This window comes from Arachis hypogaea, chromosome 15, assembly GCF_003086295.3.
Source record: "Arachis hypogaea cultivar Tifrunner chromosome 15, arahy.Tifrunner.gnm2.J5K5, whole genome shotgun sequence".
In the NCBI taxonomy this organism is placed as follows: Eukaryota; Viridiplantae; Streptophyta; class Magnoliopsida; order Fabales; family Fabaceae; genus Arachis; species Arachis hypogaea.
In genome coordinates this window covers 38,483,748-38,490,189 of record NC_092050.1, presented here as the reverse complement: position 1 = coordinate 38,490,189, position 6,442 = coordinate 38,483,748, and positions in this window count along the sequence as shown.

Here is a 6,442-nt window from a genome sequence, read left to right as displayed (position 1 = left end):
CATACTGAACTAGGAGAATCAATAACACTATCTGAACTCTGCCAATCATTCTGAACCTCAATGGATAAAGTGAGATGCCAAAACTATTCAAGAGGCAAAAAGCTACAAGTCCCGCTCATCTTATTGGAGCTATGTTTCATTGATAGTTTGGAATTTATAGTATATTCTCTTCTTTTTATCCTACTTGATTTTCAGTTGCTTGGGGACAAGCAACAATTTAACTTTGGTGTTGTGATGAGCGGATAATTTATACGCTTTTTGGCATTGTTTTTAGTATGTTTTTAGTAGGATCTAGTTACTTTTAGGGATATTTTTATTAGTTTTTATGTTAAATTCACATTTCTGGACTTTACTATGAGTTTGTGTATTTTTCTGTGATTTCAGGTATTTTCTGGCTGAAATTGAGGGACTTGAGCAAAAATCAGATTCAGAGGTTGAAGAAGGACTGCTGATGCTGTTGGATTCTGACCTCCCTGCACTCAAAGTGGATTTTCTGGAGCTACAGAACTCAACATGGCGCGCTTCCAATTGCGTTGGAAAGTAGACATCCAGGGCTTTCCAGCAATATATAATAGTCCATACTTTGGCTGAGTTTAGACGACGCAAAAGGGCGTTGAACGCCAATTCTACGCTGCAGTCTGGAGTTAAACGCCAGAAACACGTCACGAACCAGAGTAGAACGCCAAAAACATGTTACAACTTGGCGTTCAACTCCAGGAATGACCTCTCCACGTGTAAACTTCAAGCTCAGCCCAAGCACACACCAAGTGGGCCCCGGAAGTGGATTTATGCATCAATTACTTACTTCTGTAAACCCTAGTAACTAGTTTAGTATAAATAGGACTTTTTACTATTGTATTAGACATCTTATGATTTTTAGTTCATCTTTAGATCATATTGATCACGTTTGGGAGCTGGCCATTCGGCCATGCCTGAACCTTTTACTTATGTATTTTTCAACGGTAGAGTTTCTACACTCCATAGATTAAGGTGTGGAGCTCTGCTGTTCCTCACGAATTAATGCAAAGTACTACTGTTTCTCTATTCAATTCAACTTATTCCACTTCTAAGATATTCATTCGTACTTCAATATGAATGTGATGAACGTGACAATCATTATCATTCCCCTATGAACGTGTGCCTGACAACCACTACCGTTCCACCTTAGATTGAATGAATATCTCTTGGATCTCTTAATCAGAATCTTCGTGGTATAAGCTAGATTGATGGCGGCATTCATGAGAGTCCGAAAAGTCTAAACCTTGTCTGTGGTATTCCGAGTAGGATTCAGGGATTGAATGATTGTGACAAACTTCAAACTCGCGAGTGCTGGGCGTAGTGACAGACGCAAAAGGAGGGTGATTCCTATTCTAGTATGATCGAAAACCTCAGATGATTAGCCGTGCTATGACAGAGCATTTGGACCTTTTTCACAAGAGGATGGGATGTAGGCATTGAAAACGGTGATGCCCTTACATAAAGCTTGCCATGGAAAAGAGTAGGACTAATTGGATGAAGACAGCAGGAAAGCAGAAGTTCAGAAGAACGAAAGCATCTCTATACGCTTTTCTGAAATTCTCACCAATGAATTACATAAGTATTTCTATCTTTATCTTCTATTTAATTATTATTTATTTTCAAAAACTCCATAACCATTTGATATCCGCCTGACTGAGATTTACAAGGTGACCATAGCTTGCTTCATACCAACAATCTCCGTGGGATCGACCCTTACTCACGTAAGATTTTATTACTTGGACGACCCAGTGCACTTGCTGGTTAGTTGTGCGAAGTTGTGAAGTTATGTTTGGACCATGGTATTGTGCACCAGTTATTGGCGCCATTGCCCGGGAGAGAACGAACAACAAATTTTACAACCTCAGAGTAACAATTTCGCATACCAGCATAATAGAATGGTTGTTGGTTATAGCGCATTGGAGGGGGTTGTTGCCAAGAGGGTTGATCAAATCCTTGTGGCTTCTCCCATTTTTGATTGTTCCAACCTTGATGCATGTTCCCATTATAGCTTCCATTCCCTACAACAACATTGGAACCGAACTCATAGAGACAAGGGTGAGAATTCATAGTAGCTAATAAAAACAAAAACTAATAAAAATGAAAATAAACTCCTAAAACTAGAAACACTAATAAAGAAACGAAAAGGCAAATATTTACAATAACCAATAATAAGGCACACGTTTGCAATTTCCCGGCAACGGCACCATTTTGATGAACGAATTTTTGAAGGTAAAGAATTTCACAGATAAATTCCCGTTGAAAGTATAGTTTCTAAACCAACAAAGAATCCTTTCATACAAAAACTTGTTTGTCACTTAAGCAAACCCAATAAAAATAATAACCGAATTATTTAAACCTCGGGTCATCTCTCAAGGAATTGCAGGGAGGTGTATTTATTATTGGTTATGAGATAGTATATTTTTGGGTTTTTGAAATAAGGAACAAGGAAATAAAATTGCAAGAAATTAAATTAATAACTAATAAAGCTCTTAGCAGGGTATGAGAACTGGAAATTCCATCCTAGTTATCCTTATCAATTGTGATGAGAATTATTCATTACTCCCACTTAGTTAACCCTTACTAAATAAAGAAAAGTCAAGTGGACTAATCAATTTGATTCCTCAAGTCTTAGTCAACTCCTAAGGAAATACTAGATTTAGAGGGATCCAAACCAACCAGCAAATTCCAATTATCAATCAACAAAGGAGTTTGATAACTCAAGTGTCACCAATTACTCAACCAAATCCAAAAGGAGAGGAATCTAAATATTGAAAGCATCAATCACACAAATTGAAGAAAGCAACTATAAATCTGAAATACCTCAAATTGTATTTAAATAAAGAAATCAAATCTAACATGGAGTTCATAAATCAAATTGGGAAAATAAACAAACTAAAGTAATAGAATAAATAAAAGTATAAGAGAAACTAAATTAAAGGAACATTGAACCTGGAATGGAGAACAATTAAACCTAACCTAAGAGAAATCCTAAATCCTAAAACCTAGAGAGAGGAGAGAGCCTCTCTCTCTCTCTAGAAACTACATCTAAAAACCTAAAATTATGAATTATTGATGAATGATGAGTGTTGTTTTTTATTCTTCCACTTTTTAGCCTCTAATCTGTGTTTTCTGGACCGAGAACTGGGTCAAAAACAGCCCAGAAATCGCTGGGGGCGAATTCTGCTACGCTGGATTTTATGCAGAACGACACGTGTGCATCATTTAGCTATATGGCCACTATAGCAAATTATATATCATTTCGAAGCCCCAGATGTTAGCTTTCCAACGCAACTAGAACCGCCTCATTTGGACCTCTGTATCTCAAGTTATGATCAATTGAATGCGAAGAGGTCGGGCTGGACAGCTTTGCAATTCCTTCAGTTTCTTGTATTTCTTCCACTTTTGCATGCTTTCTTTCCATCCTCTAAACTATTCCTGCCTTGTAAACCCTGAAAACACTTAACACACATTTCAAGGCATCGAATGGTAATAAGAGAGGATTAAACATAGCAAATTTAAGGCCAAAGAAGCATGTTTTCAATCATGGCACAAAATTAGGAAGGAAAATGTAAACTCATGCAAATTATATGAATAAGTGAGCAGAAAGTTGATAAAAACCACTCAAATTAGCATAAGATAAACCATAAAATAGTGGTTTATCAGCCATCCGAACCAAATCGGTTTGGTTTGGTTCAGTTTGTTCGGTTTTTTCAATCAATTAAAAAAAATACTACCATACTATTATGCAAAATCATAACATTGAAATCGACAAACACAAATACACAATAGCTAACAAAGTCTTGATCTAATGAAATTCAATGACAAAAGAATTCAAATACGACAATTAAAGAAGTTTAATAGTTCAACAGTCAATGCAGTCGGACATCTGATGCTTGTTGATTCATTCGGAAGAGGAACTGGCGGCAATCCGGAGTCGCCCATATTCTCACTTGAACTGACGTCAAACTACATAAACAAATACAACAAATCAAGGACAAAAACACAACAAATAAATTAAAAACCAGCAATAAATTGCACAATAAATCAATAACCATCAATACCAAGTTATCAACATTCAACAATAAACTGACCAATAAACTGACCAGCAATAAACTAAACAATAAATCAATAACCAGCATCCAGCAATACCAAATTATCGAGAATAAACTGAACAAAAATTGAACAATAAACTGATCTCAATAAACTGAACAATAATTCAATAACCAGCAGTACCAAATTACCAAAAATAAACTGAACAATAATATGAACAATAAAATAAACAATAAACTGATTTCAATAAACTGAACAATAAACAGCAACCAGCAACAATACCAATAATAAAATAATTCATCAATAATCCAATACCAAGTTACCAACTGCACAATACATCAATAATGCACCAGTAAATAGCAAATGGTAAACATTACCAGAATCGGTGGCTCGGGCTCCATATTGACTTGGAAGGAAGGCTGGGTGGGAGACTGGGAGGTGCTGGGTTGAACTGAAGATCGTGACCAGAACCCAGAAACGCTGCTGGGTGGTGGCGTCTCACTGGCGTGGTGCTATGCTGCCCTGTTGAGTCAGTGGGTGGTGGCGTGTTGCTAGCCTTCTGGGTCAGTGGGTGGCGTGCTGGCCTGTTGTGCGATGGCTTCGTGTTCATGGTGCACCGGCGGTGGGGGATCTCTGCTCTGTTCGCGTCTCCGTGAAGAGGAAGGCTTCGGCGTTGGGATTCGGAGGAAGGCTTCGCGGTGGTGGGACTTGGGAGGAACGTGGGTGCCACATGTGTGGAGACTCAAGGATGTGGGTGGCTGGCTCCGTGGTTGGGTGCGCAAAGGGAGAGATTTGGAGAAGGGGGAGCTACTGAGCTAGGTTAGGACGTTAGGTTTCGATTGGGGATTTGGGGGTTAGGGACGCAGTGACGCACACTCGCACAGCAGCACTCGTTTCATTCATTTGAGGGGGGTGGGGTTAGTAATTTTTAGGGTTTTTTGCCAAACTGGTTCAGTTCGATTTGGTTAGGGTTTTCATGGTCAAAACTGAAAACCGAATCGCACCGCAAAAAAATAGCAAAACAACTTTTTTCGGTTTTTTTGGTTTTCGGTTTATTAGGTTTTTTGTTATTTTGGTTCGGTTTGTCAGTTTAGTTCGGTCCGGATCAGTTTTGAACACCCCTAAGCTCCACTGCCGGCTTTGTTTGATGAGTCATCAATGTAGAGGTTCCATTCTATGGAGGTCCCTGGGGTGTCTGTGTACTCTGCGACGAAGTTGACCAAGTACTGGGATTTAATGGTGGTCCGGGCTTCGTACTTGAGGTCGAATTCGGACAGTTCGATTGCCCGTTTTAGGATTCTTCCAACCAAGTCTGTTTTCTGTAAGATGCCTTTCATAGGTTGATTGGTCCGCACTCTGATGGCGTGGGCTTGAAAATATGGTCGAAGTCACCGGGAGGTGAGTTTGAGGGCATAAGCGAACTTTTCTATCTTTTGGTAGTTTAGTTTGGCCCTTGCTGATGAAGTAGATGGGTTGTTGTCCATTGTCATCTTCTCTTACTAGGGCTGATGCTATTGCCCGACTTCCCACGGCGAGGTATAGTATCAGTTCTTCTCCCTGTCGAGGTCGGGTCAGGATGGGTGGTTGCCCCAGGAATGTTTTGAAGTCTTGGAAGGCCTTTTCATACTATGGATTTCACTCGAACTTCTTTCCTTTCCTTAGTATTGCATAGAAAGGGAGGGAGCTTAGTGCTGATCCGGCTAGAAACTGGACAGGGCCGCTAGTCTTCCATTTAGCTGTTGTACCTTTTTCACACAGGTCGGGCTTTTCATATTGAGTATGGCTTGGCATTTGTCTGGGTTTGCCTCAATGCCACTCTGGGTAAGCATGAACCCTAGGAATTTGCCAGCTTCTACCGCGAAGGTACATTTTGTGAGGTTTAGCCTTAGCCCATGCTTTCTTATGGTACCGAATACTTCTGTGAGGTCGGGTAGCAGTGTTTCCTCTTTTTGGGTTTTTACTAGCATGTCATCCATGTAAACTTCAATCAGTTTCCCGATGTGGTTGGCAAATACTTTATTCATTAACCTCTGATATGTGCCCACCGCGTTCTTTAGTCTGAATGGCATGACTACATAGCTGTAGTTTGCTTTCGAGGTTAGGAACGAGGTTTTCTCTTGGTCGGGTTGATACATATGGATCTGGTTGTATCCTGAGTAGGCGTCCATGAAGGAAATGTACTTGTAACCCGACGACATGTCGACCAGGGTGTCGATGTTCGGGAGGGGGTAGGGTTCTTTTGGGCAGGCTTTATTGAGGTCGGTGTAATCTACGCATATCCGCCACTTTCCATTTGGCTTTTTTATCAATACAACATTGGCTAGCCATAATGGGTACTTAACCTCCTTGATGAACCCTACCTCTAGCAAGGCTG